Source organism: Anas platyrhynchos, chromosome 5 (assembly GCF_047663525.1).
Source record: "Anas platyrhynchos isolate ZD024472 breed Pekin duck chromosome 5, IASCAAS_PekinDuck_T2T, whole genome shotgun sequence".
In the NCBI taxonomy this organism is placed as follows: Eukaryota; Metazoa; Chordata; class Aves; order Anseriformes; family Anatidae; genus Anas; species Anas platyrhynchos.
This window is the reverse complement of record NC_092591.1, coordinates 61,646,923-61,669,382: the sequence shown is the minus strand read 5'-3', so window position 1 is coordinate 61,669,382 and position 22,460 is coordinate 61,646,923. Positions and strand designations below refer to the sequence as shown.

General features: G+C 38.9%; 1 long non-coding RNA gene across 6 annotated transcripts in view; it reads left to right on the top strand.

The window, feature by feature from the left end:
- The first annotated feature begins 2,169 nt into the window (after window positions 1-2,169).
- Window positions 2,170-22,460, top strand: part of LOC106017560 (uncharacterized) — a 368,510-nt gene continuing 348,219 nt past the window's right edge. For 5 of the 6 annotated variants that reach the window (XR_011809859.1, XR_011809860.1, XR_011809856.1 and 2 more), the window contains exon 1: window positions 18,677-18,939. This is a non-coding gene — a long non-coding RNA (uncharacterized lncRNA). Of the gene's footprint in view, window positions 2,344-18,676; window positions 18,940-22,460 lie in introns of those variants that run through there. The other variant, XR_011809857.1, reaches the window with a different exon arrangement.

Below are 22,460 nucleotides of genomic sequence, written 5' to 3'. Positions count from 1 at the left end.
GGCTGGTACCAGAGGGAAGGGAGAATCTCTCCCAGATACATATAAAAAGCTCTCAGCTTTATCACAAAATCTGTTGGAAGCTGTCTGTTGGAGCCCCAGTCCTGTTGTTACCTGGTCCATTATGAGAAGCAGTGTATCATTGCATGGATTTCATATGGCCACCAAATGCAGTGTTAATTATTTGTCTTCCAATCATGCTGGGGTTTTGTTTTGAACTTGAGGCAGTAATTCAACTTTTTATTTCATACAACCCCCCCCCAAAAAAAAACAACAACAACAACAAGAAAAAAAAACAACAGAATAACCTCTCTGGGCGTACAGTGTCCCTTCTTTAAGTTAGGAATGAATTTCTAAGCACTGGCAATTAGATCTCTTAATTTCCTTGCACTGAATAGAATTAAAAACAAACAAACAAACAAAAACCACAAAACAACAAACAAACAAAAAACAAAGCAAAACCAAAAACTAACAAACAAAAAAACCCACTACACTGAATCATATTAACAATTTAAAAACCACACACACCTGCACAGTATGGAAGTCTTGTATGTTTGCCCCAAAATCCAGGCCAGTTTATGAGCCTCTCATGTGTTTAGAAAATTAGTGAGAGTCCTCTATAAGAAATAAAAATGATTCAATACCAATACTAAATATTTAATCATTAGCAGTATCACAGGCTTGCTTGTATTTGTTTACTGCTTCTGTCTGGATATTAAATAACTAGATCTAAGGTCAAGATTACGTGTCAGAAATTTGGGAGAGGCAGATATGTGAATAATTGTAAACCCAAATCAAATAATACAGACACTGGAAAGATCCACTAGAGACCCAGACACTTGAAATTTCATGGCAGCAACAAATCTACAGGTCCCTGATCTTTGAGGTAGAATCTGTAACCCTAAATCTATGTTTTCTGGATAGTGATTAAGGAAAGTTAGTCACCTCAAAAAATAATCTTCAAAGTAAATGTCATCTGTGCAGGGAGCTACCAGGCAGCAGACAGTAAGGGAATACCAAAGAAGGGTGCTTTCTAGCATCCCAGTATAAGGTCCCAGGGGTTGGTCGGAAGCCTCCATCTATCAGGATGTGTCTTTTTATGGGATATTCTGGTGTTTAATTTTACCTCCTACAACTGCATACGTATTTTACCTTCAGGAGGAAAAGGATTTTTTTTTTTTTTCTGAATCACCTTTTATGAATTAGTTGATATACTGATATACATAATCTACTTCTGAAAGAAATCTCACTCAAGACTTATTCTTTATTAAGAAACCTGGTAGCAATTTGTTGCATTTGATTGTTTTAAGATGTTAGTAATCATGGCATTAGTTTCCTGTGCTGAAAAACTACTGACAAAGCAGTCCCTTATTTGCTCTATTATAGATTTAAAAATTATAAAAATATATTTTAAATGAATTTGCTTTATTATATAAACTTCAACTTTGCAGAGTATCTTTGCTGAGATACTGAAATTTTGTTTTATCTGTGTACGTTTCCCATTTTCACTTGACACTAGTCTCAGCAGTGATAGAAAATATAAAGTTCCTACTTTTTTGTTTTATTTAGATGTAAGTGAATCCCTGACTTTGATTTGGTCTTTTTCCCTCACTAGCAGGAATAGTACCATACACTTTTTTTGATTATTGTTTTTGATTGTGAATTAAGGGCAAAGGAGTTACTAAAGAAAGTTAAGAAACTGCTCTGCATAAACTGAATTTTAGTAATATCGTCCAAATTTTACTGATGGAGATGCAATTGTGTTCTGTAGTGTCTAACCACAGAAGCTGCCCTCTGACCAGAGCAGAATAGCTTCTTAAATGTGCAGTGGGAGCAGCCTTGTCTGGTATCTGGTGCAGCAGCAGAAATTGTCTCCCACGCAGAAAGGAGAGATCCCAGTTTGAAAGAGAACTACAGACAGGAGGCAATAATACTTGAGAAAAACAGAAAAATTGATAAGTGGATGTAGGTGGTAGTAGTTCAACACTTTAAAGAGCAACTTCAGCAGTATATCAGAAGTAGCATGCTAAAAAAAGTCCTTCAGAATGAGCAACGAGCAGCTGGGCAAAGACCATAAAGAGGGGTGGAACTGCAGCTGATAGCAATTATTAGCAGGCGTATCAGCTGCAAACCTGAGAAGAGACCAGATGCTCAAAAGTTTGGTGGAGAGTATGGAAAGGTAACACACCTGAAATCACTAGAGAAGGGAGGCAGAGTGGCAGCTCAACTTCTTCCTGTTTGGTTTTGTGTCTTGTGATATGCTTTCAGTAAGCCATCAGAGTGGGGAAGAAAGGTCAGAAAAGATGTGAAGATGTTGAGAGAAGGCTTCTGCAAAAAGGAAAGAAGGTGAGATGGGGGGGAGGTAGTAGCAAAAAGAACAAAGCAGAAAGAAAGGAAAGATCTGTAGTATCTTTTAGGGAGAAGCTTTGCAATGATGTGCTAACATACACACCTCCACTTCAACAAACAGAATAACCAGCTGTGGTGGTAAAAGGTGTTGTGTGAGATATGCGAAGGAATGTATTAAGAAGAGTCCTAGTACTAACTTCAGGAAGAACTTCAGGAAGCACTATTGAAGGGACTAGGTAAATTTGTAAATTTCTCTGTGTTTTCTTTTTTTTTTTTTTTTCTTCTGTTAGGTGGTCATGGCTATGCTCTCAGACAACAACCCCTTGCTCTCCCCAGATTGGCAAACCACTGTTATGTTGAGAGCAAAAGCATGCCTACGCTTGAAAGTCAGTGACAGTAGAGCTGTAAAAGTATGTAACACCACTGAAATGTCCCCAGTCTGTACACAGCTGTACTGGCAAAACTAACTCCCAAGAGAGAAATTAGCTATGTTGGCAAAAGTTCCATTTTGCCAGTAAAACCACATCTACGCTAGGGCCTTTTGCCAACACAGCTGTGTGGGTTGCAAATCCCATGTCCTCGTGCCCCTGACTTTCTGCTAGCAAAAGTTTAGTGTAAAACTTGCCTCAGAAAGTAAATAATAGGGAGATTCACTTGTATTTATTCAAAGCAACTCGATTTAATATAGAAACTAAGGCAAAATCTCCATAATGTTACGGCTTATTCAATCTCTAACTAGAGCTTTTCTTACTTTCAGTTCTTAAACATTGATTTTTATTTTGTGTTGAGCACTTTAATACCAAATTATCAAAAACGCAATCTGGTAACCTGAGCCACATTACAACTTCAATACAGCACTGCCTTATTCTGTGCTAAACCACAGTTCTTTGATAAAAACTGTGATAAAGAGCTACATTGTACAAAACACAGTACAGCCAGCTGCAAATATTCCAGGGCTATCCAGTAGTAAATAGCATAAAGTATAGAATGTGTGGAGGCTAATGCTCTCATTCATTTCTGGATGTATTTTTTTTTTTTTTTTTTAAGTAGAAATCAGATAAAGAAAGCTATGTAAAATCTGCCTACCATCAGCTGAAGGCATCAAGAAAACTGAGCGATTTCATCATTTATCTGCCAAACGAGAACACGGCACAAATATAGATGTACTTTCAGAGCTCGTAAACTAGATTTAAGAGTGAACTAAAACTACAGATCCTTTCTGTTCCTCTGTCCTCTGAAAAATTGGGGTTGGACCTTGCTTTTTAGGGTCAAGTAATACTGATTTTAGCACTTCAAATGAGAGAGCCTCACACTGTTAGTGCCACTGAGGTATGTTAGTTAAAAATAAATCTTCAGAAAGTGTTTATGTGTAAAGGACATGAAGGTGTAGGTTATTTGCAAGAGGCCTGTGTAAGGAATGAGGATGGTGTACAGTATATGTCCCCAGCTTGTTTGCTGGTGAATCTGATGCAGATTCCCTTTCCAAATGGGAATAGAAAATAAGTGAAGTAGCTTTCAAACTGTATAGACGTGAACAAGTGCAACCAGAACAGAATATTTGTGGTCTTTGAGCTCTAGTGTTCCTGAGCTACGTGAATACTAACAGGCAAATGAAAAGTAAAAGCCAGTAGTTCCAGGAGCATGGGAACAATGGCAGACTGCTTTTTGTGGAATTACATATAATGCTTGATAGTGAAATTGGGTGCTTTTCCATAGCTTGGAAGGCTCTCCTGCCTTTACCCTGAAGCAGGCAATTCTTTTGCTCTTTCCAGTGTAAACTTTTCTGGGGCCCACTGAGTGCACAAGCCTTGCAAAATGTAAAAGCTTGCAGCTTTTCCTGCCATTGACAGCCTGTTTTCAGTCAATACTAGTTGGTACTAGTTCCACTTGGAAGTGTGGCTGATATGGGAAGCTTTGGAGAAAAACAGATAAATGTGATTAAATCAGCCTTTTCTAATGAGGAAATCTGTTTGCATATCTATAAAGGAAGAGAGTTTTTGGTGATCCTTTCTTAAAAGAGATCGCTTAGTAGGTAGAATACCTTTTTCCAAAATACTTCTCGTGTCTAATGAGACAGTTATGGGAAAACTGTCTCTTGCCAGGCATATTGTGAAGTAGTGCCAGAGGCTTGCTGGCTTTGAGGCACATTAGGAGTTATTCATAACTCAGTGTGGGTACCTACTGGTTCTGGAATGTGCAAAACGATTTTTTGAAACCCACACAATCTTCAGAAAGCAGTCATATTTGATGTAGGCTTTTCATGCGATAGAGGCCATGCATAAGAAATCATAGCATACATAAATAGTGCTAAGGCTTGAAATTCCAGTTATTTCCCAAGGAAACAGTGCCTAGTTTAAAAAATAAAATAAAATAAAAATATATATTTATTTTGGTCATGCTGCAGTCATGAGATGAGAGTGAGACGTATGATGTTCATTGTATTTTTGACATGATGAAAACTACACTTATTGCTGTAGCTCTGAGTGAATATCTGTGATATTTAATTATGGCAGTAGCACCAAAGCATTAAAATGAATTTCTGCACAGTCACAACTTGTCAGGAAGAAAGCTTAAGCTTGGATAGGTTTAAGTAGTTTCTGTTTTCTTTTCCTGAAGTTGTTAACACAAACTAGGCCTGAATCTGGCTCTGTTGAAAAACAGCATCTCTACTGAAGATCCATGAAAGATATTGGTGCTAATGCAAGGAATTTTGATGACGATTTGTTTTTCGTTAACAATGAGTAGCTTTAGGAGTAGATGGTAAAACTAGAATTTGATCTCTTAAAAACAAATGAACAAAAAAAATCACCACACCTTCATTGTCATATGTTAAATTTTTTTGAGACCTAAGAAACCTAAAGAAAAATTCAAAGTAATAGGGTGAATGGGATCACTAAAATCTATGCAGGGTATTCAGAAACACTGCCAGAGACTTGAAGTGACTCTGGGTGATAACCTATCCATCAGAATACATGGATTTGACACGCTACCCAGCATAGGGTATATCATCATGGTACCTGTCCAAGATCAGGAAAAAATTTCCCATGTTTACTGATGATGGATCAGTATCAATTACTGGAAAAGGATGGGTGAAGGTCTCTGAAGTGAATAGGCATGGTATGAAAAGCTGACAAAGCGTGTTGTCAAATGTGCTAGCATTACTGCCATAGAGCCTTGGGCTACTTGTCAGAGAAATATGTATTTCTAACCAAAGTCTGTGTGCTTCTCTACAAATAATAATAATCATCATCTTGAAGTGAATTTTATTCTGAAAAAGTTAAATTTTTGAATCTCTCCTAAAACTGTAGGTACCTTTTGTTTGATTTCTAATGTCCTGGAGATGATTGCAACATGATACTTTTCATAAGCGTCAGGTCAGCACATCTCTAAATATATTTCTTTCCATGGTGATAAAATAACATTTTCATGAAAGCCTGAATTTGTAGGGGACCTTCTTAGTCATAAAATGCTTCCGGCCCCCTGATAACATTAAATAAATAATTTGCCTGCTCTTCTCACTACAGAGATGCATCCCATATGTTTGTTGTGCTTATTGTCAGTAAAAGGAGAGGTCAAACAGTTATTCCTTCCTGTACTGTTTTGTGTCACTGCACAGGAGATATTCCAGAGAAGTTCGGGGTCTCACATTCCAGCAGCGAGGAACTTGCCCGCTCTGTGACAGAAAAAGAGTTGCGTCTTTGCTTTTTCTTTTGCTCGGGGAAGGCCCTTTTAACTACCTCTAAGTTAGGGAGTAAATAAATGGTGTTTTGACAGTGTTTTCACATTACACAGAAAATGTGAAGTTTACAGGGGATCAGTGGGATAAATAACTTCCTTTCTGCAAGTGGTTCAGTGTGTGGCTCTGGACATGATGGAGCAATTTGAGTTGACGTCGATTAAAGGTCAAACAGATGGTTATCCCTTTGCTTGCCTTGGGGCAGATGTGCTCTTTTGTGTTGTCTTTTTTTTTTTAATTGCAGTTACCCAGTACACAACAATGGGTGATGTACGGCAGGGTTCTGCTGCCTTCCCCGTATTTTTTCTACCTGAGAAAGTATGTTCTTGGGCTCTAGAAACTCCCTGGTTTGCTCTAGTACAGAGTCTCTCTCTTGGTGAGAAGACAAGATATGAGAAGAGGAATTACTGAATGGCAAAATAGTCATGAGCTGCATTTATTGAATGCTTTTTTGGGGCTTCAAACTAGATGACCCAACCCTGAGGGCTGTCCTGAATTCAGTGGAAGCAAAGTTTGGGGACTGATGGTTAGGTGGCTGTTTTTTTCTTCTGCTCTTTCCTTTCTTTGGCTATCCTACTTGTAAAAGTCCTAGCTTTTAAAACAAACTATCCACAGCTCCTGCTGAGCAGGGAGGGTTGGGCACCCCCATTACATGGTTAGAGAAGACAACTGGGGTGTGTTTTTGGCTACCTGTCCAGTAAATCTGTGGTGATTCGAAGCAGCAGTGATGTACTCTGTCTCCTCCTTGGTATGCAGGAGCAAAGGGTTTGCTGTTTGCCTTCGTAAATGTGGGGCACCCACTGTTGTGATTATTCAGAGCTCTGGTATAGAGAGCAGACTGCAACCTGTAGGGGTGTTTGTCGCTGTGTTTGATCCATGTGTGTGATTAAAGGTGGCTATCAGGTTAAAAGTGCTCCAGAAAATAGTAGGAATGATAAGCTCCTCGAGAGAGGATTTGGTGGTGTGGGAATCACCCTTAAGAGGAAGATGAAGTGCAGAAATTGAGGTGGATCCCTAGTCAGATAGTGCATGGTAAAGAGAAGGGTGGGCAGTACAGAGAGCAAGGAGAAGGGGAGTACATGGGATGTGAGAAAGGTGAAGAGAGGGGAGGGAAAAAAAAACACAAAAAACAAAAAACCAACAACAGCAACAAAGAAAAGCAACTTGCTTGTTTGTAATGGACTTTGAAATGCAGAGGGGAAGAAAAATGAAGCTTCAAAATGCAAATTTGTTGTTTTATAAATCGTGTGGAGCTGCCAGAGGAACCCCTTTCGCCTAAGTAACCAAGATAATTTTATTTTTTATTCTTTGAACTGCAGTTCATCCACTGTCTTAGCTGATGTGAGTTACAAGCCTTTACAAAATGGGCATGTATTGCAAGCGAAGTTGACCTGTACAGTAAGAGCATTTTTTAACAGGGTGTGTGGAAATGTCTTTCAGGCTGAGAAAGCTGGGGTTGTTCAGGCTGGAGAAGAGAAGGCTCTGGGAAGACCTTGTAACAACCTTCCAATACCTAAAGAAGGCCTAAAGGAAAGCTGGGGAGGGATTCTTTATCTGGGAATATAGTGATAGGACAAGGAGTAATGGCTTTCAACTAAACAAGGGGAGGTTTAGATTAGACATCCATGACATCAGACATGGATTAGGAAGGAATTCTTCACTCAGAGGCTGGTGAGGCCCTGGAACAGCCTGCCTAGAGAAGCTGTGGATGCCCCATCCTTGGAAGTGCTCAAGGTCAGGCTGGACGGGGCCTTTCGGCATTCTGGTCTGGTGGGAGGTGTCCCTGCCCATGGCAGGGGGTTGGGACTGGGTGGGCTGTAAGGTCCCTTCCAACCCAAACCATTCGGTGATTCTATGAAATGATTTGGCTCCACAAGATTACAGTCTCTTTAAAGTAAAGTTTCATGTTAAAAAGAGAGAGAGAGGGAGGCCTGGGAGCAATTGCACAATTTTAAGTAGTAAGGGTGGAAATTTGATAAAGCCTCAAACCACACAGGAGGTTTAATTATTCCTCATTCACAAGATGGATTATGCATTGACATATGAAATTCAACTTTTTCTGATGTTCTAAAATCGTGTTTACTTTCTAGTACATCTTTGACCTCCTACTGTTAAGCTTTCTGCATTATAAGCAAGCAATACAATGGGGAGATGGTAGCATCCTGGTACATATGTTTCTTTGAAGCCTTCCCCCTGCATGGATGTCCTTGTTTCCTTGCAATGATTTTTCAGTGTGTACTTTTACTTGAGAGAGAAGAATGTGTAATCAGTCACTGCTAATTTTAATTGAGGGTATTTCTCGAGATGAAGGATGCTGTGGGACTGACACTTACGGCAGAAATTTGTTCACAAACCTGAGCGTTAGGCCAGTATTTCTACTCAGCTGTGAGAACTGCTGGCACGCAGTAAACAGTAAATGGATAGTGTGTCTAGTCCAGTGTGTTTTCTCTGACAATTGCCAGAAGCAGAGCTATTTTGGAGAAAGTCCTGCTTCTGCAACTCCGCTGTGGTAGGAAATGTCCTGCAGAACTACTCTGAAAACTAACTTTACTATAAACAGCAGTAATAGCCCCAAAATATTTTTCTGCTTTAGAGAATGTAAGTGTTCTTATTGACACAAGTGGTCTCTGTTTTTGCTTATGTTATGTTGAGCTATTAAATAATTGTTAGTAGTAACAATTGTGTGAGTTATATGTACGCACATTCAATGGGATGCTAAAATAAATTACTTGCATAATTGTGCGAAATGGGAATGAACAATTATATATATTTTTTCTCAAGTATGTCGTTGCTAACTGTAATTTACCAAGAAACAATTAAGGACAGCATGGGGGACAGGAAGGAAAGAAGGCAGGGAGGGGGACTGAACAGCAGAAGATGACTATATAGAGGAAGGGAAGGAGCAAGTTAACACTGAACACTCAAGAGCAAGTGGTATGAATTGGTCATGAATAGATTTAGGTCAAAAACTGGAAGCAGCAGTGAGAGACTAGAGCTGCCTTCCATGAACCCTGTGGACCAAAATTAGCATTTCCAAGATGGAAGCCTAACTGTTCATGAAAGGCCTTATATAAAATGTGCAGCTATGAGGCCAGGAGCTGGTAGTCCAGGTAGTTCTCAAGTTCTGTTTCTTCAGTGGGCTTGTGTGTCCAGTTATCCTGTGTATGGTTTGGAAATGATCATAAAGTAACTGTAAGATGGTATTTATTTTTGCATGTTAAACCCTAACCTTGTGTATCGATAGTAGACAGTTAAAGTTGGACTATGTTGCACAAAAACAATGTCCCTCCATCCCCCTCCCCTCCCAAATACACAAACAAACAAGAACCCCTGACAAATTCTTTTATTTCCCAAAATATACTATTAATAATAAACGTCATGGTAATGACTATGAGGCTAGAGCTCGTCTCACATTCAGAAGGTGGGAGTCTTTACTAAGTATTTCTCTTTTTAACTTATCAGCAGTTATTTTATATGCAGTTGCATTACAACACCAGACAGTAAATGTAGTAGTTAAGCAGATTTAATTTATAAAAACAAACAAACAACAAAAAAAAACTTTTCATGTGAGACCCAATTCTCCCCTGTACTTAAAGTAGTCAGAGAGACATGGGCAGAATTTGTGTTAAGGTTATTATAGTCCAGCCTTGAAAATTGGTGAGATATAATTTTTAGTCTTTGTTTAAATCCAGACATACAAATAATACTTTTTTTTTTTTTTTTTTTTTTTTTAATAACAGGAGAGAGTTTGCTCACAAGCCAATTGATTCATGAATCCATCTGTTCAGACCAGTGTATTATGCACTGTTAGTCAGGAAACTCATGAAAAATGAAAAGTGGTGTTATCATATTAGAGAAGTTTGCTCTCTTTGGCGATACATGTATAATGCCAGCTCCAATAATCGACTAGACTTTTTCCCAGTACTTTCAGAAGCCTGCAGGCTAAATGGAAGTGAATGCCGTGGGCATTATGGTCTTGATTATATGGTGTATTCATTTTCATATCCTGGATGTCTGACCATAGCCTCTGGGCATCTGTAACAGAGGAGCAAGTCTATGAACTCATGCATTTGTTACTTGTATCTACAGCTGCACATTATAATGGTTTGGAGCACTTCTGCTGTTAAGATTGCTATAAGAACTATTTTGAGTAAGTCACCCTCAATGGCTAATTTTGTTCTGGCTATTAGGTTACACAGGTACAGCTCCTCATTAGATCCCAGCTATTTTTCCCTGAGATTGCCATGCTTTCCAAGTTCTGTTTTCATCACTTCTTCCACTCCTGTTATTCTAATAATCTGTGTCCCCATGGGCACTAGAAAGCTTACACAAGCTTGAGCTGCTTGGAACAATGTTTTAGTATTAAGTTTGTATGAAGAGTATGTGGGGTGTCATGCAGGAGGTGATAAAAGAGCAAGGGACAAGGAAGAGGCATACAATTTGTGTTTCACTTTGATAGTTTTATGCAAAACGATGTCTTGATTTTTCATTCCAAACTCAATGTTTCTATTGTAGGGAGGGGAAGAAAAAAAGTAAAACTAAAAATATTTTCCCAGTTTAATGCACTAGTTCCAGTTTCTGGGTTTTTGATTTTTCAATTTACACACATTTATTTACATACATTTATCAAAGTGCAAGAGGAGACATTTTTTCTTGACTTTTCCATGGAAAATTCTTGATAGAGCTGGTAGGGACTAACAAGGCAGGTTACAAACTCAGAATAAAGAAACTGAGCAATCTTTGTAATTTTTGTCAGCTGGCTTGCTTTTCCATCGCCAAACTCCTCTATATTTCCTGTCTTCTCCTGTGTCTTATTTCTGAAACAATTCTGGTTCTTCTCAATATTATATTTCTTCCAAAGCATTGTGTAGCCTAGCTATTGACAGTTTCCCCAGCATACGTGTAGCAAACTGCTCATCTGTGTCATGAGTAATCAAAGTTTTCATTGAGGAGCCTTGATCCTGTGGGTACAAAAATATATTTAAACAATTATTTTTCCCTTTTTTATGAAATTATATATTGTGGAGTACTTTTAAAGAGAGATTAACATTGGTAATAGTTTAAATAAATGTTTCTGTGTGGTGACATAGAATCAGTTAGGTTGGAAAAGACCTTCAAGACCGTTGAGTCCAACTATCAGCCTAGTCCCATCACTAAGCCATGCCCCTAAGTGCCACCTCCATGTCTCTTAAATACCTCCAGGAGCGGGGGGACTCCACCACTTCCCTGGGCAGCCTGCTTTGATGCTTGACCACCCTCTCTGTAAAGAAATTTTTCCTGATGTCGAATCTAAAACTCTCCTGGTGCAACTTGAGACTGTTTCTCACATCCTTTCGCCCGTCACCTGAGAAAAGGCTTGGGGCTATTTGACCTGCCTGGCTTTCTTTCTCTATTTTGGTGTACTGTTCGGCACAGAAGCAGAATATAGTATCTGCAGTTGCAGAAATAGGAGGTGTGGTTTTCTTTCCAACTGTCTGTCTGTGCAGAAGAGCAACTTTGCACACCTGTGCTTTTGCAGTGGTGGTGTTGCTTGGCACATGCATCCCCAGGCCACCTGATTCTTTTTAAAAACAGCCTGAAATCTTGACTCCTGATACTCCTGCTTAGTGTCATCCACTCACCTAGCCGGTTCAAGCAGGGAACCAGACTGCTTCAAAAGATGGGGCATGCTATCTCTAGCCTTGGAGAAAAGGATTCTGTCAATGTGACTGCCTGATCTATATTCCTGGTTTTGCTACAAAGCTATGAAGATTTGGGAGGTTCGTCAAAAGTAAAGAGTGAAAAGACTGAGAATAAGCTGACTGGGTAAGGGTGAGAGAGGTGAGGATGTTTTGGTGAAAGCCCTTCAAGAGTCCTGTGCAATTATCTGAAATTTTGTATGTGGTGTTTGAATGGGAGAGGTTATCCTGGACACAACACATATATAGGAAAGAGTATTTCCATTGTAGGATTCATTGTTTCAAAAGACAGGAAAAAAATCTTTGTACTATTCCCAATTTACAGAAAGTAGTAGGAGAGAGACAAACTACGTAGCTCAACATTGCCCAGGAAGCAAATGATAAAGCAGGGGACAGAGCTCGAAGCTTTCATGTCCCAGTCAGCATTCTAAACAAGGCCCAGCTTTTAAGAGGCACATGTCCTGAATACTGTTATTAGTAATGATTTGCATAATGGCTTGTAGTCCTGTTTCAATATCATAGCACGGGACTCACTCTTCTTGTGTGAAAATGACCTGGACTTATATCAGCTGTAGTAAAATACTGTTGCAGCGAAGGCTGTGAAGAGGGAGGAGGGAGGGAGTATGAGTCTAAAAATAAGAAATATGTACAGTACATAATTCTAACAATGTTATCTGAAAGACAGTAAAAATAGACTCAATTAGATATTGTCAGAGCTTTTTTCTCCATGCAGCTGCCTAACCAAATATGACAATTTTTCAACAATATAAAAGTTCTAACACAATGCATGATACATTGTACTGAATTCATTAACGCTTTGCTACCTTAAACATCATTGTAAAGAAGGAAAATAATGTAAGAGAAGCTTGTCATTTTTTTTGTTGTTGTTCCTTTTGTTTCTGTGACATGTTTAGAATTGCATGCCTGTGAGAGTTTTGTGATCTAAATTTAATGATCCTAAAAGGGATTTAGTAAGATATTGTTCTTTTCTCCTGCAGACATCCCTAGGCTGAATGCTACATGAAAAGTATGACTCAATTATACACACACAAAAAAAAAAGTAATTTGTCTTTAAAAATAAAAAGCTTTTTCATGCAGTATTCCCACGGGGATGTAGCCTTAGTGTAGAGCTTTCTTAGCAATGGTATAATTCTCATATAGAACGAGAATTTGTATGCAGTGTGCAAAATATCTGTGCGCGTATGTACCCCCCATTTTCAGGAATGAAGATATCATGGTGATAGGTGATATATTTGTCTTTGATTTAGCTTGGAGATCCATAGTTTTCTGCTCACATGCGATACTGTCAAATTTTAGGATTAATATAGGGTACAGTGGGTCACAGTGCAGATACTGAAGCTTTAAAATTCAGACCTTCAGCTGTTAATTTGTATTGTGCTGAAACGTTGCATCCAGTTTTAATCTTTGCTGTGCAGATTAGCTTTTTTGTTACAATTCTTTCCAGAGTACTATTTTCAAGATAGGCATTTGCAATTGTATTGGGGGTTACGTTAGATTTCAAAGTAGGACTAACGTGTTCAGTCTTTACGGAATCTCAGAACAGCTGAGGTCAGAAGGGACCTCTGGAGGTCCAACACCACTGCCTAAATAGGGCCACCCAGAGCAGGTTGCCTAGGACCATGTCCAGACGGCCTTTGAGTATCTCTAAGAATGGAGACTCCACAGCCTCTCTGGACATCCTGTGCTCAGTAAGGAACAGTAAGGAACTTCCCTGATGTTCAGCTGGACCTGCCTGTGTTCCAGTTTGTGCTGGTTGCTTCTTGTCCTGGCACTGGGCACCACTGAAGAGAGCCTGGCTCCGTCCTCTTTGTACCTTCCCTCTGATAAGATTCCCTCTGAGCCTTCTCTTCTCCATACTACACAGTCCCAGCTCTCTCAGCATCTCCTCGCAGAAGAGGTGCTCCACACCCTTTGTCGTATTCATGGCTCTTCTTGGACTCTTTCCAGTAGACCCATCTATCTCTTCTTCTACAAAGCCTAAAACTGGCCACATTACTCCAGGTAGGACCTTGCCAGTGCTGTGTAGGGAAGAAGGATCACTTCCCTTGAGCTGCTGTGTGCCTTACCGCAGCCCGGAATAGGTAGGTGCCTTTGCTGCAAGGGCACATTTCTAGCTTATGTTCAAGTTGGTGTCCACCAGGGCCTTTCTGCAAACCTGCTTTCCAGATGTACATCATATAAAGTAAAAAACAATACAAACAAAAATACCACTGCATGTGCACACGCACAGAGAAAATATATTTAAAAAAAGCCAGAAAAAAAAAGAAAAAGGGCCACCGGGGAAAAAAAAAATGCAACAAGAAAAATAAAAAGCACAAAGAAAAGACAAAACAAACAAACGCCAACAGAAACAGGCACTGGGATTAAAAAAAAAAAAAAAAAAAAAAGAACCAGGAAACGTTAAAAAAAAAAAAAAAGGCACCAAGAGAGGAAAAAAAAGAACAGCTCCTAGAAAAGAAAAAACATAAAAGCATAAAAGCACCCAGAAAATAAAAGAAAAACATAAAAGCACCCAGAAAAGAAAAAGCAAAATGGCACCAAGGAAAAAGAAAAGAAAAAACACTAAGAGAAGAAAAGAAAAAGCAGGAAAGCACCAAGGAGGAGAAAAAGAAACACAGAAATGCACCAACAAAAAGAACAAGAAAAAACAAAAGCACCAAGGAATAGGAGGGAAAAAAAAAACAGCATGTAAAGACACCCAGAAAAGGGGGGGAAAAAAAGCACCAAGAAAAACAAAACAAAAAAAAACAGAAAAGCATCATGAAAAGAAAAAAAAAACACCTGAAGAAAAGGAGAAAAAAAAAGACAAAAAAAAAAAGGGGGGGTGGAAAAAACAAAATGAACAAAATGCAAAAGGGAAAAAATAAATAAATAAAAAAAAAGAATCAATAAAAGAAGGAAAAGCAAAGAGGTAACAATAAAATAAAATAAAATAAAATAGCACCAAGAAAGGGAAAAAAAAAAAGCAGTAAGAAACCAAAAATGCATCAAGAAAAAACAAAACAAACAAACAAACAAAAAAAAAAAACAACAGAAAATGCACCAAGACAGAAAAAAAAAAAAAAACAAAACAAAAAAAAAAAAGACACCAAGAAAGGGAAAAACAAAAGAAAAATCACAAAAAAAAAATCAAACGCCAAGAAAAGAAAAAAAAAAGGAAAAAAAAAGCACCAAAAAAGGAGAGAAAAGGAAAAAACAGAAAAAGCAGCAAGGGAAAAAAAGAGAGAAAGAAAAAAAAGCAACAAGAAAACAAAAAAAAACATCAAGGGGAAAAAAAAAATAAAAGCACCAAGGGGAAGGAAAATGAAAAAACACAAAGGAGAAAAAAAAGGCACGGAAGGAAAGAAAAAAAAAGAAAAAAACATCAAGGAAATAAAAAGAAAAAAATCAGCAGGGGAAAAAGTGAAAAAGAAAAAATCATCAAGGAATATATGCAAGAAAAAAAAAAAAGACTAAAAGCCCCAAAAGGGGAAAAAAAAAGAAAAAGTAAAAAAAAGTGCCAAGGGGAGGGGAAGAAAAGGAAAAAGAAAACACAGTGCTAAGGGGGAAAAAAAAAGGAAAAGAAGTGCAATGGGGTGGGGGGGAGAAGAAAAAGAAGAGGAAAAAAAGGTGCTGGTGGGGAAGAAGTGCCTCGGGGTGGGAGGGGAGGAAGAGAAAAAGAAAAAAGCACCTAGGGAGAAAAAATTAAAGAAGTGCCAAGGGGGGGGGAAAAAAAGAAAGGCACCAAGGGGAAAAAAGAAAATGAATAAAAAGTGCCAAGGGGGATTAAAAAAAAAAAAAAAAAGAGAGAGAGAGAAAAAAAGGAGAAAAAAACATGCCAGGGGCTTTGGTTGGGAGAAAGAAAAAAGAAAAAAGCACTAAAGGAGGTGTGTGTGTGTGGGGGGGGGGGAGGGCGGAAAGAGAGCGGAAGAAAAAAAAGCACCAAGAAAAAATAAAAAGCAATGAATGTGGTGTTGGAGTTTTGAAGCATCCTGTGCAAAGGTGATGCTCTTGTGTTCCACTTTATTTTTGACATGAGCAGTTCACCCATCCGCGCTGGCAAAAATGTTGGAATGGATGAAGGCAAGAAACCAAGAGCTTCACCTGGGCATCTCCCCTGAGGCCTGGAGGCAGGCTGGCCGAACTGGAGATGTGTCAGGCAGCACCCAGGGAGGATACGAGGAACAGGGGCAATTCTAAAGACGTATTAAATAGAAGAATAGAAATTATGGAAATTCTGTTTATTTTGAGTGCTGTAGTGAAAGTGTGCATGTTGAAGTATGCCTCTAGGCGTAAGGAAATGGACCCCATCCCCACCAGAGGCAGTGCTGTGTGCATCTGCCTTCAGAGCAGTGGAGTTTATGCTGTGTCCTGGTGAAAAGTCACAGAAAGTTGATGGGCAAACATATTTGTTGAGTGTGGAGGGACTTCTGAAAACATCGAGTTTCTTTCTGCATAAACCTGTTGAGTTCCTTCTTCTTACCGTTCCACTGTGTGCGGTGATCATTCCAGCCAAGCTGAATATACACTTCTGTCTTCAACGGGAACTTCTGTAACAAAATCTATAATTCAAATTCAATTTAAACCCTGTGGACTTGTACACCTATGCTAATGAAACATTTCTGTTGCACCTATCCAGACTTAAAGCGTACGAGACCTATAAAAGAACCTACCCAAACAAAAAGTCCCAAAGGGCTTTGTGGATGTTTTGCAGCGTGGTCAGTTGAATTTTTCAACCCACGTGGATTTTTCCAGTTGCGTTTATGGTCTGAGAGGCACCATCAGGGAATGCGCTGGGCCTCTGCATCTGGTCCTATAAGACATCAGTGGAAACCTGGGTGAGCACAGCATACCACTAAAACCTGCTTACGGAGCGTTGTAGTGACAGGACAAGGAGTGATGGCTTTCAACTAAAAGAGGGTAGGTTTAGATTAGATATGGGGAATAAATTCTTCACTCTGAGGGTGGTGAGGCCTTGGAACAGCCTGCCCAGAGAAGCTGTGGATGCCCCATGAAGTGCTCAAGGGGCTTTGGGCAACTTGGTCTCATGGGAGGCATCCCTGCCTGTTTCAGGGGGTTGGGACTGGCTGGGCTGTAAGGTCCCTTTCAACCCAAAGCAGTGTGTGATTCTGTGAGTCCGTCTTGTGAGGTATGGCAGTCTGCTTCTGGTCACACTTTTGGTAATTCTTTGGCAATCCTGAGGCAGCTTGTTAGAAGGCTCCACGACAGCCATCTTCAGAGGGTAAACCGGCAAGATAACAAAGTACATGCTGCTAAGCTCTGTGAGTTACGTGCCGCCACTTCTGCTTTGGGAACGCGCAGTTTACTAATCCTTTATTTGGGGATACAAAATCTGATATGGTAGCACTTGGCCGCAGGAATTCACCTTGCCAATCAGCCCTTACAGTTGACGGCTTTATGGATTTTCCCTTACAATCCAATGGGAGCAAGGGTGGGGAGCCACGCTCTGGCCTGCATCCTGCTAAGGTTAGCTGTGGCTCTCTTCTGCTTTCCATAGCCCTGCTAGGGACTTCTGAACAGTTGAAGGATTTCTGTTCCAGGGAGGTTTGGTTTTGAGTGGGGAATCAGTCCCTCATCTTAGTTACAAAAGTGTCCATTTGTTAGAGCTCTCAGAGATCCTTTGAGATGAAAGACGCTAATAGATGTAAGATAATGGGTACATGCAAGATTGTCGTCATTAATAAATATTGAAGGAAAAAAAAAAAAAGAAAAAAAGCCCTCTGTGAACGATGTAAAATAACACCAATGAGTATTTAATCTGCTTTTTTAATTGAATTTTCAGCTTAAAGAGGGGAACTTTTCTTCTTGTTTGAAAAATTGAAATAGAAAAATGAATATTGAAATGTATTGGCTTGGGATTTTCAATGCAGTTTAAATAACTAATTAAGAAAAAGTTGCAGGGAGGAAAAACATTAAAATATGCAATAATTTATTTTTAATAAGTGTAAAACAGATTATTTTAATTACCACATTTTTAAAAATACAGGGTAAATAAAATGCCTTAAATTGTCATTCATAGAGATTTAGAATTGAAGTGTAGAGATTAAAGCTTTTTATCAGTAGATGTAGACAAAAGGCTTAACGAATAACAAACACAGAAATTAGCTGAAACGATGCGCTACATATTTTATCCTCGCATTCCCGTGCTCATTGGCTTTTTTCACTACTTTGGTGTTGCTTGTTAAAATAAACTGTTGGGCAGGTGAGGTTTCATGGTGTCTTCTATATCAGCATTTCCTTTTCGTAAAGCTTTACGGCTGATTTTAAATATGCCTCCCAGCCTTTAGAATAACAGCTACCTGGTTGGCCTCTTGTGCACCCCACTGGCTTAAAGGTAGATGCTGGTTCGTATAACTTTTGCACTTGATTTCCAGTCACCCAGGTTTCCAGTGAAATCTTTGTAAGCAACGTTGCCAAAATCACCTAACACCAGCCAGGCTTTGGCAAAGGCTGTGCATCCTGGCTGGAGTTAATACTTTATATTACTGCATAAATTTTGGATCCAAGTGCTTCCAATTTATCCTGCAGCTTTTCCAGAAGGGTTTTGAGGAGCCATCCCGCTGTCTGTCAGTGTATGAACTCAATTCTCTGAAACAGTGTCTCTTGGAGAGTTCTGTGTCGCAGTGAACATTTCTCCCATTTGGTGTAACAAACACAGTGCAGGAGTAGAGCACAACTGAGCAATACTTGCTGGTTTATATCAAGTGAGGGCTAAGGTTTCCTTTTCTGTGTAAGCATTTGTTGACGATCAAAAATGTCTAAATGACATGCACTCCGTGTTATTCACTTCATGTTTATCCAAAAGCAGAATCTGACCCTGAAGTGCTGTATTTGTCCTGGTTGTTACAAGGCTGTATGCTCATTGTGCATAAATGAGTAATTGTCCTTTAGAGACCTGTGCTCTAGTTCAGTCTGTTAGGACCGCTGAGCCAACAAGCACAAAAAGAGCTGTACTTTGGCTCCATCCCAAAAAGTTAGAGGTCGTGAGCCAAAAACCCCAGGAAAGCCTTTCGGCTTTCCCGTCAGCCCAGCGTGCTGGGGTTCAGAGCTGGTGATCTCACCTGGATCTGCGAGCAAGAGGACACGGAGCTGGCAAAGTGGGGGCAGCTGTTTCCAGAGGAAGATGTTAAAAAGGGCTCCAAGTCTTCCAACCAGCAGGCAAGTTGTCCCACTACCAAGGGGGAAAAGAAGTCATCTTTCGCCTCTAGTCTTCATGAGAAATATTTGTTCTCCTCTTAGCTTGTTCTCTCTGATGCATCTGATCTTCCTGCTTCTCTGAGGGGGAAAGCTTACGCTGAGAAACCTCTCTCTGTGATCCAGAATAGCTCTGTCGGGTCTCCCTCTCTCCCTCTCCTTTTAGTACTTCAGATCATCTTCGACGTAGGGGAAAAAAGATCTGGGAGGTGACTGGCAGTTTTGCTATTTCATAAGGAAACATTAAGAAGGGGAGGATTTGGCCCAGTGGTAGCTGAAAGCATTCAGGCCCTGCCAGGATTTAATTCCTCATGAACTCTGGAATGGATACAACATACATGCTACTGTTCCTCTATAATTTCGCATCCCTTTTTCCTGGTTTTGATTTTTTTTTTTTTTTTTTCCCCATTCGTTTCTGTTAAACCCAGCTGAATGGTGTACCCTTTATAACTAGGATCCCTGCAAGGGAGAGACTCGCACTGTTTTTACAAGCCTCTTAAGACTCCAGCTAAAAGGTACTGGAGATTTGCCTTCGCTTGCGTTAGTAATGCTGCTGTTTTTGGATCCAAGGGCCTCCAGTTCAAATTCCCCCAGTAGAGTTAGATTCCTCACAAAGTAAAAAGGCACTCCACAGATTAAAGAAGCTGACTGAATACTGCTGTGTAGACCACTAATGTGCTACAAGGGTACTCAGTTCTTTAGCAGGGATTGCGGTGTGCTTCTAGGGGACTTCTCAGGCACTGTTACTTAGAAATTACATGGTGCTACACCAGCTCTGGGACTTGTAGATTTGCATTCACTCTGCAGCTTCATTAACAATTTTAACTGGGACATATTTAGACTACTCAAGCTGTTTCTATAGGGTTGATTATTTTGTCTTGTCCTCAGAAAACAGCTTATCCTTGTGAAAACAACATATAAATTCTACTATTATATTTAGTGCTGCAAGCTTTGCTGTTAGTTTTCCTTGCCGAAGCAACAGAATTTCTGACAAATAATTCCTTCTGAGTTAAAATCTACCATCGCGTGAACATACTCAGTGCCTTCTCCATTCTCTCAGTGAATTCTGCGAACCTCTGCCATTTAGGTTATTTCCTAGAGAATAAAGTAAAGGGAAGAAGGATGTTTTAGTAAGACACAAGATACTTCAGACTTGTCATCTGATCCAGGGAAGATTCTTAAATCCCTGTGTACCTCCATCCTATTTATAAAGTGCACGCAGTGATATCTCCTCAGCTCTGGAGTGTTTTGCATGCCTTAATTTGTTGAAGGATTTTGAAACTCTCCTATGGAAGCTTTTACAGAATTGAAAGTGCTACTCTCATGACTGCAGGTGTCCTGTGCTTCTCTGGTGGAATCTGCTGCAGAATCCTACTCCTTATAAGGAGCTGTTCTCCAGAATCTGTGATTTTGTTTTCAGTGCTGAAAATATTTGTATAAATATTTCCTTTCCTAACACTCATATGTCCAGAACAATGTCCCTGAAAATAAGCTGAGAGTGAAGCCTAAGGATTGCAGGTTTTGTCGTAAATGAAGCAGTTGATAATTATCCCAGGAATATCTGTAACATGCATGTATATTTGTATTCATCTTTTTTTTTCCTGTACACAGCAATAGGAATATCCAATATTACAAGCATTCTCCAGAAGTACACGGAGATAATGGAAGTATACACAGAAACAAGAAAACTTCATGTGTTATTCCATTCACTGTATTTTACATTGGAAAGTTGCAGTTTATCCAAAATTAAAGAAAACTGCCACAGAATTTTTATTTGATGATGGCATTCAAGACTTGATTTCTCCTGTGAAAGCACTATTCTTTCCACATTTCTGTGGAATACAGTCGGTGCTGTGTGTTTGTACCACTTGCAATCTATAAAACCTTACATTTTGATATATTCAGTACATTCAGTTCCATGGAAAGCCTATAGTATGCAATCTGTCAATTAAAGAATATGCTTCACAAATTCATCCTTTTCCAAGTTTATCATTTGTGTGCTTGAACAAGAAAAAGAAGACAAGCCTAAATCCTGTGTCCTTTTTTGTGCTGTGTTCTGTGAGTAGCTAGAAATGATTATCACACTTGATAAAGAAATCAGCCCTCATAAGAAAAGTGACGAAGAGGAAGTTGTGTGCCAGTGAAAGATAGCTTAGAGTATAACAGTGATGAAAATATGTTGCAATACCAAGTTGTGTTTCAGCAGCTTTTTTTTTTTTTTAAAAAAAAAGAAACCAAGTTACTTCCAAGGATTCTTGAATAAGCTTCCTTACATTGGATGTACAGTTTTTTTGTTTTTTTGTTTTTTTTTTTTTTTTTAATTCTGCTTGCTCTAATTTTAATTTGGAGTCACACACAGGCTCAGATAGGAAAAGGCTCTGATAGAAAAAGGCTCTCGTTGAATAAGCTAGCCTTGTGATCAAGTTGTGTGAACTGCCTGGCTGGAGAAGGTTTAACAATACTTCTTATCTGGTTATGAGCTTTTCATAACAAATGTGATCATTTGATGCTATTTTGTAAATATATATATATATATGTATATATAGTATTCACTAACCAACTAAATTGCTTTGCTATGGATTTTGAATGGAGCAAAATGTTTTGCAGGAGCCACTCTTGAGCCAATATTAAACCTGATTGAGAGGAACCATCTAGTTTGTAAGGGAATACCTGTTTATTATTCTTGACAAAACGCCCACTTTTTTTTTTTTTTTTTTTTTTTTTTCACTATGTTTAAGTGTTGGTGACAAATTTTCTCTGTGCATCTGGAGAACTACCATCTGCATTTCTGATGGTTGCCATTGGGTGGTGCTAGGCAATCGGTATATACAATATGAGACAATGGTTTCTTTTTGTATATATCAAAAATCAAATGAGCTTTAAAATCTGATCTCAAATAATTTACAGTGCAAATAAACTAAGTGCAAAGAGTTACTCTGATGCTTTTTTTTTTTTTTTTTTTAAATATATATATACTTAACATAAAGGAAAGGTCTGGTATGCATTTTTTTAATGCATCTGTATGCATTTAGGTGTTTATGCATACATGGATATGTGCATGTGTGTGTAAAGTTTGACCTGAAATGTGTTTTTGCCCTAAGGATACTGATGCCTTGTTTTTGATCACGTTGTACTAATGTGGCTTAATTAATTGCCCTCTTAACATCTCTGCTAATGCTCAGGCTTTTGTTACTTGTGTGTGTATTTATTACAAACCTGCTAGGTGCTAAAGCTGACTGGAGACAGATGATGGATTTCCAACTTTAGAAAAACAGTACCTACTTAATGCATGTTTAAGGAAGACTAATTTACCAGCTGAAATCAGTTCACAATTAAGTGTCCAATGAGAGCAATGAAATATTAATATTTTAACATCATGTTTTAAATATTTCTTGTCTACCTGGTTCAAAATGTATATTATGTCAATGATATAGATGTACCAGTTTATTCTTTGAGCTAACTCAGTTTCTAAAATATTTGTTTTA